At 41.7% G+C, this 9,764-nt stretch overlaps 1 pseudogene; it reads left to right on the top strand.

Moving 5' to 3' along the window:
- The first annotated feature begins 273 nt into the window (after positions 1-273).
- Positions 274-2,798, top strand: LOC119511782 (annotated as a pseudogene).
- Positions 2,799-9,764: the final 6,966 nt, after the last annotated feature.

The raw sequence follows: 9,764 nt of genomic DNA, 5'->3' as shown, positions 1-9,764 counted from the left end.
TGCTTTGATAGAATCCTTTCTATTATTTATGTATTTTCCAAAAATTCGAACCAAATACTAGAGAAAATCACTTAAATGTCCAGTTCCGACAGACTGGAATGTTTGTGAATAATTTTTCCTAAAATGTTGGTAGGGAATCAGCAGCAATACAGTATCTGGAATCATCTTAAAAAGCATTGACCAAAAGGGAAGCGTAGCCAGAGCTACAGGTGTGCTTTCTGCCCTTGGTGTCTCATATTCATTCTTAAGGAACTGAGACCTTAATCTTCCAAAATGTCAAAAAGACCATCTTATGCCCCACCTCCCACCCCAGCTCCTGCAACACAAATGCCCAGCACACCAGGGTTTGTGGGATACAATCCATGCAGTCATCTCACCTACAACAACTGCAGGCTGGGAGGGAACCGGGCACCAACAGCTGGGTCATGGCATCCTCAGGTATTATGATTCCAAAACCCCCAGAGCCACCAGATAAGCCACTGATGCCCTACCTGAGGTACAGCAGAAAGGTCTAGGACCAAGTAAAGACTTCTAACCCTGACCTAAAGTTTTGGGAAATTGGCAAGATTATTGGTGGCATGTGGCAAGATCTCACTGACGAAAAGAAACAAGAATATTAAACAAATATGAAGCAGAAAAGATAGAGTATAATGAATCTATGAAGGCCTATCATAATTCCCCCGCATACCTTGCTTACATAAATGAAAAAGTCGTGCAGTCTTCACATCAAAGCCAAAGCCGTGCAGATAAAAGTAGAGGCATTCGATAACAAATTTGATGCCACGCTTGCTAATGCTGCTGTTTTGCAAAACACCAGAAATGGATCAGCTTTTATAAAGGGGTTTTATTTGGTTACAAAGTTACAGTCTTAAAGCCATAAAGTGTCCAAGGTCATGCATCAACAATCGGGTACCTTTATTGGAGATGGCCAATGGCGTCCGGAAAACCTCTGTTAGCTGGGAAGGCACGTGGCAGGTGTCTGTTCCAGAGTTCTGGTTTCAAAATGTCTTTCTCCCAGGATGTCCCTTTCTCAGCTCCTGTGCATCCTTCAAAGTGTCCCTCTTGGCTGTAGCAAGCTCAGTCCTTCTGTCTGAGCTTATATAGTACTCTAGTAAACTAATCAAGGCCCTCACTGGATGGGCAGGGCCATGCCTCCGTGGAAATTATCCAATCAGATTTATCACCTACAGTTGGGTGGGCCGCATCTCCATGGAAACACTCAATCAAAGAATTACAATCTAATCAACACTAATACATCTGCCCACACAAGACTGCGTAAAAGAATATGGCTTTTTCTGGGGGACATAATATATACAAACTGGCACACCATGCAAAAACTTTCCTCACCCATCGATATGACATCTAAAAGACATCTGGAACTTGAAAAGCATAACACCCCAAATATGGTGCATTCTTCTATCACCTCCTTTCCAGTGCAAGTGACTAACATTCAAGACTGGTCACTCAAGTCGGAACATTGGCATCAAAAAGAATTAATGGCAAAACTCAGAATAGTTTCAAAACTGGAACTGTTGAAATTAAAGACAATGTCTCCAAATGTCTGACCCAGAGAATTTATATCTGAAGCAGGGAATAGCAAACCTAAATGTAGAAGTTGCATCACGTGAGAGACTTATAACTACACAACATATATTTGCCTCAGACTTTGGGTAAATTACTACTGAATGGAAGCTGGGTATTTAGAAAGAATGTCCTTTGCAATAGATTGGTATGTTTTGTATTATGCTGAATTTTCACTGGACCTGTGATGTCATTTCACTGTAATGTTCACATGTTGTCTCTTTGGTGTCTTTTTTTGTGCACAAACTATTATGAAGATTAGATTGTGTTATCACTACACCTTGTGTGTAGCCGAATAGTCCACACAAAGGCTGTATACATTGAACATTATTTTTGTTGTTCTATTATAAAGTGTGCAAGTTACCAGTTTCAATAAAGGATTGGTTACAAACACACACACACACACACACACACACACACACACACAAAAGTCATGCAGAAGCTGCTTTAGAGGAAGAAAGTCAACAGTCTAGCATGGAGAAAGGAGAACCTTGCATGAGCATTCAGCCTCTTGAAGAGTCAGATGATTACGATGATGGTTTTTCAATGAAGCATACAGCCACCATCCATTTCCAGGGAAACTACCACCTCACCAGTGAAATCCTTAGTGAGAGTGTGGTACCGGATGTTTGGTCAGTTGTCACAACAGCTAGGATGCAGGTCCTCAAATGTCAGGTCCAGTCCCTAATGGTTCATCAGTGAAAACTAGAAGCTGAACTTCTTCAAACAGAGGAGTGACACCAAGAAAAGAAGAAGAAATTCCTGGAAAGCACTGATTCATTTAACAATGAACTTAAAAGTTTGTGTGGTTTGAAGGGAGAAGTGGATATGGAGAAAATTGCAGCTGAAATTGCACAGGCAGAGGAACAGGCCTGCAAAAGTCAGGAGGAAAGGGAGAAAGAGGCAGCAGAACAAGCTGAACACAGCCAGAGCAGTATTGTTCCTGGGGAAGAGCAAGCGGCTAATAAAATCGAAGAAAAGAAGGACGATGAGAGCATTCCAATGGAAACAGAGGAGGTACATCTCAAAGAAACAACAGAAGGCCAACAGAATGGTGAAGGAGGCACATCTACTGAGGACAAGGAGAGTGGGCAGGAGGGGTGGACAGTACGGCAGAGGAAGGAACCAGTGATAGCAACACTGGCTCAGAGAGCAGCAGTGCAACAGTGGAGGAGCCACCAACACATCCCGTACCAGAAGAGAAGAAAAAAGAATAAATGTTGCCTTGTTTTATGTGTTCAAGATACTTTTTAAAATGAAGTAATGTTTTTTTGGAGTTAAAAAAAAAAAGCACTGACCAACAGCTCTTCAGAGTCAATAAATCTATATGAATCCAGACATAAACTGTGATAAAAAGAAACCTCCTGTGTAATTCATATATGTATCAAGGCCAAATGTGCAATGTGGACTGAAATAAACCATTATGTTCATTCTAAATGTGATTTTTTTAAAACTACATCTCATACATCTTTTATACCTTAATTAAGTTACTGCCATTTATGTAAGTCCAGTGATTGAAGAAACTTATTTTCCCTTCTAAAAATTAGAAATGGCATTTCCTAGTAAAATACCCAAGTAGACACAAATTAGGATGATGGTTGGCTATATAATAGAAATTCGTTGAAATACAGCCCCTGTGAACGCAGATGAGTAAGGGGCAAGCAGACACCCTTTGTCTTTGTTGGCCAGCACTGCCAGCACCGTGTTTGGGTTCTGGGGTTTGTGCTTATCTGAAATCATGTTGACACAGGCACAAATGTTCTGAATTTTTGAAGGATGTGAATGTGTGGGTCTGGGCTCTTTTTGCAAGGTTTGCTGGCACATATTTTGCTTACTGAAGAGTAAGATAAGCAGTAAACATCTCACAACATATAGACACGATAAAAACAGCAGGTTTCCTTGGGAAAAACAGCTGGCAATTCACAGCAGTTGAAACTGTTCATGTGCTACTGTACAGTATAAAACACTTGGTGGAAAACTCGAGTTTCTAGGACAGGGATTTCTACAGCATTTCTAGGGAAGACTACAGTTTTGACACATTGCCTTAGTGTACTGGTTACTGAGTTTTTAGAAAGACTCTATGCTGTTCCTTATTCTGGGTTTCAATCTTATTCTGCTTTACATTTTAATGGACTCTACCTTGATAATACCAATAATGAACTGATAAGGGATTTCTTCTGAACAGTAAACAAGAATGAATGTTTTATCTTTTCCATGGAGTTTGGCTAAAACATAAAACATCCTTTAAGGTGCCTTCCACGTTAAAGATTCTTCAAGTAGTCACTCATATGTCTGTTGATTCATCACTATGCTAAAAGCAGATCAAAGACGAGTATTAAAAATGAATTATGAAATGGGTACCTATTTTTGGTGATGAAAAAGTTTTAGTAATAGATGGTGTTGATGGCAGCACAACACCAAAGTAGTTAACGCACTGAATTTTACATGGCTAAAATGGCAAATGTTATATATATGTTACAGGAATAAAAAAAAATTATGAAGTTCAGACTTATTCAAACCCCAAGCACGTGGAATTTCACTCATTTAAAGAAAATGTGCTTCTTTCTAAAATCATACTTGTGTTTCTTAAAATTCTTCAGCTATGTTTAGAGAATATGTTAACTCACATATAGTTAACTCAAATATAGAATGTTAACTTGTATATTGTATAATTTAAGAAACTTAAATTATAAATATAATGTTAATTCATATAGTATAAAAATATACATACAAATTTGAATATGCATGTACATATAATTGATTCAGGGCACCAGTCTTGCTGGATGCATCTACTAAGGAGGGCTGCAGAAAGCAGGTCCACAAGCCAGGGACAGAGGCACAGCCCTCCCTGGGCCAGGCTGGGATACACTCCTCAATTGTGTGTTATCTACGGCCCAATGGTCTATGCAGCGGCCCGGACACGAGCAGCAGGTCGCTTCTGGATCCCAGCCTGCCAAGTCTTTCCCACCATTCACAATCAGTCCCAACCCTCCAACTATCAGTTAACTTTCATTTAACGTAAAAAAAAAAAAAAAAAAAAAAAAGCAACTCACATAAACAAATCGTTTCATCACATAGGCTGTTTAAAACCATTCTCCTTTATCAGCTTGCCCAAGAGTGAAATAACAAAAACACCCAGAAGCCTATTAAATACACTCCCTTCTTAGCTGCATTCTCTCCCCCCCAGCCCCACCCTAATTTTCTTCCATGCTCCATAATTCTCAGTACTTAAGAAAAAACAAAAACAAAAAACAAACAGAATCCTCAAGGTAGTGAGGTTTGTTAACTTTTATTGATTATGAATAGAGCGGAAAGAAACTCCCTGACTCCCTTCTTTGTACTTCCATACCCTGACTCCAGCAGAGAAGCTTGCAGGCAGATGGCAGATAACCTTTGCAGTCATGAGAAATGGTTCTGTTGCATCACTTTCTAGAGGCCTCCCCCAGCATTACCTTCCATTCCAGTTCTTATAAGCCAATTGTCTACTGATTGCTCACTATGCTAAAAGCCAATCAAAGAGGAGTACTAAAAATGGATCCTGAGGTTCAGGCTTATTCAAACCCCAAAGCATGGAGCTTCCCTTGCTGAAAGTCTCCCTTGGTTGCAGATGCCAGACTGCTTTCTCACTATAACTGGTCTTCACATTTGCCACCAGCTCCTCAGGGGGACAGGTTGGAAATTGCTGGGTCTTTCAGCCACAGGAAATTGGAGTCTTACTCTCCAGGGTCCAGGAAAATAAGGAGAGACTAACTAAGTTGGGGAAGAAGACCCCCAAGACTTGGTTTCTGCAGAAACCTTAGAGTCTCCACCTCTCATACTCTTCTCTGCTGCACCCACCAAAATGCCTCATGGAGTCTCACCTAAAAATGGCCATTTTTCTGAGTTTCATATAATAGCAACTTCTACAGAAGATGGTCATATATTTACATATACATTTTGGGATATACTTTTCTCAGAGCCTTTGAAATACTTCCAATCACCAGAGAGATTGACTGTTCAGGTTTTAAGCCTAGGCTACTGGTCCCTGCCTAAAGCATCAGTGGGGGCTTGTGGGGGGACCCAGAGGGCAAAGATCCTGGAACAGATGTGGGCTTTGTCCTTAGCTAAGACTGGGAAATATTCCAAGAGCAGACGCCACAGTTCTTCCTCTCGAGGCCTCCAAAAAGCACTGAGATAGAAAGGAACTGTGCAGCCTGGGCAGAAGCCTCGCACAACTCCAGGGGGCGCCACTCGCAGGAAAATGTTGTGGTGCAGTGCACGGTGGCAGCCTTAAATGCTTTTTCTCATAATCTGCTGACTGTTCTCCTGAGACTCACACCACAGGGGCTTCCTGGATGAAGGGCTGTTTCCTGTTCTGGGTACACAGGAGACCTGCCCATGTGCGTGAGGGTGAGTGACGGTCAGTCAATATGACTCCATTCGTTCTCCGCTACCCAGAGGCCCCCTGAGGGCTTCCCCTGGTAGGTTAGGAACAGCCCAAACTTTGGAGTCCGGAAATTTGAAGACTGGTTCTGCTACTTATGGGTTGCATGGCCTTGGTAAGGTACTTATCCTCTCTAAGTCTCCATTTCCTCATTCATCATATGAGTTAACTATATCTAACCCTCACACCTCACGAAGAGAATTCTGCCTTTCCTGGTAGATTCTGGGCCTTTTTGTGGGGAATTGGGGTGCTGGGTAAGGGGGAAAACTGAGAAGGGCCAAGGTTGGCTTGATTTGATTTACAGTGGAAAGAACAGAGAATTACCAGAGAAAGACGGGTAAATCCATCGGAAAGGATGAGAAACAAGGAGAGAGAAAGAAGAGCCAAGGTAGGCCACGGATAGGGCAAATTTTGGAAAATGTGGAGGAAAAGAGAGATTTGAGGAGCAGCTGAAGAGCATGTGTTTTATTTAGAGAGAGAGCATTTGGGAACTTTGTGTGATGGTTGTATTTCCCTTTAACATTTTTAGAGATACTTCATTTAAATTTTGTATTGCTTTCCAACTACTGTTTTGGTTTGAGGTCTTTTAAGGTTACACTGCTGTGACTGGGGTAGTAGGTGGTATTTTCAAGTTACACTTAAGTTACCACCCAACTTCGCATCAAGTGCTATTTTCCTCTTCTACTCTGGAGCTTGTGAGGTAGGAGCCATAAAATCTGCCTTTGTCATTTACTTGTTGCGTGACTGTGAGCAAGTCATGTACCATCTCCAAGCCTCGGTTTCCTTATGTGTAAAATAGAGCTAACAATACCACTCTTGCAGAATGTAGGAAATATACACTGGATATATTTAAAGAAACTCAGCCGCTACATCTCCTTCTAAGGAAAACTGCAGCGCCACAGGCCCTGCCACTACAAAGTGGGCATTTTATTTTTGTGGTTGTTATTTTAAGTTTTGTTTATGACATGCAACCCCCACCCCCTAGCTCCAGTCGACTGATCTGGCAATGGGGGCTTGACCCACAGGCAACCAATCCACAGTCTGACTATTAGCCTACAAACTCACGACTTATGACCTCAAGTCACATGGAAGGATAAGCTGGGCCACTCAGATGCCTCTTGGGGATACTAGAATTTAGAAACGGTGAGAATGAGCCAGTTAATATGTGACCAAAAGGGAGAGTATCGTTGCCTGCTCACTAGAGTTTCTGGCTGTCTTCTCCTTTCGGACATAAAATAGAATTCCACTCCTTACCTGCTCACTCTCTATGTGAAACTAGATATGGCCATGTGACTTGTTCTGGCCAATACAATTTGAGCTGAAATGGCATGTGTTCCTTTCAGATAGAAGCATTTAAGAGCGAATGTTCAGTAATCCACACTTTCCCTTCCTTTGCTAAGTCAGCTGCGGAGGCTGTGTGCTCTAAGATGGTGCAGCTAAGGAGAGAAGCCTTGTGCATCCTGAATCCTGAATCCCTTAGTCCCTCTGGAGAGATGCCAGGACCTGCTGTAAATTTTACATGAACAAGAAAAATAAAACTTCTGTGGTGTTAGGCCACTTGAGATGTTTGAGTTGCTTGTTACTGCAGCATAATTTAGCCCACTCTGACTAATACAGAAATCATGGCATGAAGTTGAGTGTGGGCCATGGTAAATCAAAGCCATGTGCAAATGGAAGCTATGAGAGAACATAAAACCACAGAGAGAGGGGGTGAGGAAGCCAACAGGTAGTGAAGAATGGAGAAGTTATACAAAGAAACACAAAAATACCATAAAAACCTGTCCCTAAAGCTGTCTCAATTCCTGTTTTTAATTCCATACAATAGTCCCCTTTTTACTTGAGGCTGTTACTTAAGAGCATTTCTGTTACTTGCAACTAAAGAAAACCGACTAAAACAAAGACTATTCATAAACAAGAAGGGCGCCTCCAATCCATTGTCCACACTGAAGCCAAAGTGGCCTTTTCAAATCATGCCATGTCACCCTCCCCTTCTTTACAACCCTTCATGGCTTTCTATTGCTCTTATAAAGAATACAAGGCCCAGCGTGGTCTGGCCTGTCCCTCTCCCCAGCCTCACTGATTTAGCTGAACTGTTTTTTCAGTTCCTGGTGCTCCCCCACCCAGGGCCTTTGTACATGCTATTCTGTCTGTCTGGGAATCTGACCTTCACGTAGTTTCCCTTCCTTGCCCTTCACATCTCGGCTCAAGTGTTGCTTTCTCTCCAAGGAAGTTTCTCTTGGCTCTTCTGACTGCCAATGTTTATAAAATGTTCTCCCAGCATCTGGAAACTTCCCTTCATAGATGGGTCACGGTGACAGCTTTGCATTTATGTGAGTGTGATTGTTCTTTTATTAACATGTGCCTCCCCCACTAGACTATAAGCTCCAGGAGGTCAAGGACTGTGACTCGCCTCTATAGCCCCAGCACCTAGCAGGTGTGGCGACTGGCTCAGAGAAAACTCCAGTCCTACATGTTACTGGATTTATTGTTTTCTGTGGTGTTTCCAGGTTTCAAACCTGGAGAAGCTTGAGAGAGAATTATAGCCTCCTTTGACCTGACTGTCATTGGTCATGGGCCCCATGACGTGTGATGTAGAGTTGGCCACTCTCTGTAACATCTGCGATGAGCACACAAACTTTCTAGAAGCATCTTTAGAGAGCCCATTTATGTCATTTGAAGCTTTCTGAATCCAAAGGAAACCTCACAAAAAGTCAGCTAAACCACTCAAGCATTTAAAACATTTTCCTGATCTTTTCACACCAGCAAATAATAAAATGAAAAATAAAATATGCTGGAGTCCAAGAAAATGCCTTTGTGTATGCCCATGGGCAGGTGGTATTCTGCACTGTGAACAGACAGGGTTTAATATTTGATGCAAACATCTGAGCACATATTTTTCAAACTTCTCTCTTCTTTCTGTCCTGTAATATTCACTTGTTTTAGTGGTTTCCAAAGAGCAGTGGGGTGGTTTTATGTAGGAAACATATTTGGAAATAGAGTCAGAGGAATTCATGAAGATTGAACCATTGCTTTATTTTATTTTATATTTCAGGTTTAGAGACTATTCCCACCAGGTTTCTTTTGCTTGATTGTTTTGTATCCTTATAAAACTGAGAGCTTAAAGGAGGAAAGAAGAAAACTTTGTTTTCCTCTTATAATCCGACTTCTCACATCCATCTCATTTTTACTTTCCTGCAGAATGCTGTAATTCACTCAACCTCTACTTCCATGGCCAGACCATAGAACTAATCACATCATCCCTTAATTGCTATTGGGAGAAAATAAGCAAATTGATCAGAGCCCACTTGCTGTGAAATGGAAATTCTCCCGGATGGGGTTAGAGTGCCATTTAGATTAATGAAATCTTTCATTCTCAGATCTTTCTGCATGATGCAGATAGAAGGACAGGGAACATAACATTCTCCAATTTTAGGGAAAGCAAAGCACCCTATTAAGACTATTTAAGACTATTCCCACAGTCTTAACATATTTGTTAGAATGAATTAAAATCTCCAGCCCCCTGGACCCGAACTCCGGAACCACATTTCCAGCTGCTCAAACACATCTCCTCTTGGAAGTCCTAAAGTTAATCAAGCCGACTTCCCACCCCCTTGCCTCAACAGTCCCCTCCTCTAACACTCCCTTTCATTATGTTCAGCTTGGCAGATAAGAGGATGAGCTTTGGATTCAGACAGATCTTCTGACCAAGTGAGTCTCTTGTCTTCTCTGGCCACATCACACCCCTATCCTGACACTGCAA

The sequence above is a fragment of the Choloepus didactylus genome, chromosome 16 (assembly GCF_015220235.1).
Source record: "Choloepus didactylus isolate mChoDid1 chromosome 16, mChoDid1.pri, whole genome shotgun sequence".
Taxonomy (NCBI): Eukaryota; Metazoa; Chordata; class Mammalia; order Pilosa; family Megalonychidae; genus Choloepus; species Choloepus didactylus.
Note: the sequence above shows the minus strand (reverse complement) of the source record. Positions and strands in the feature narration are given on the sequence as shown.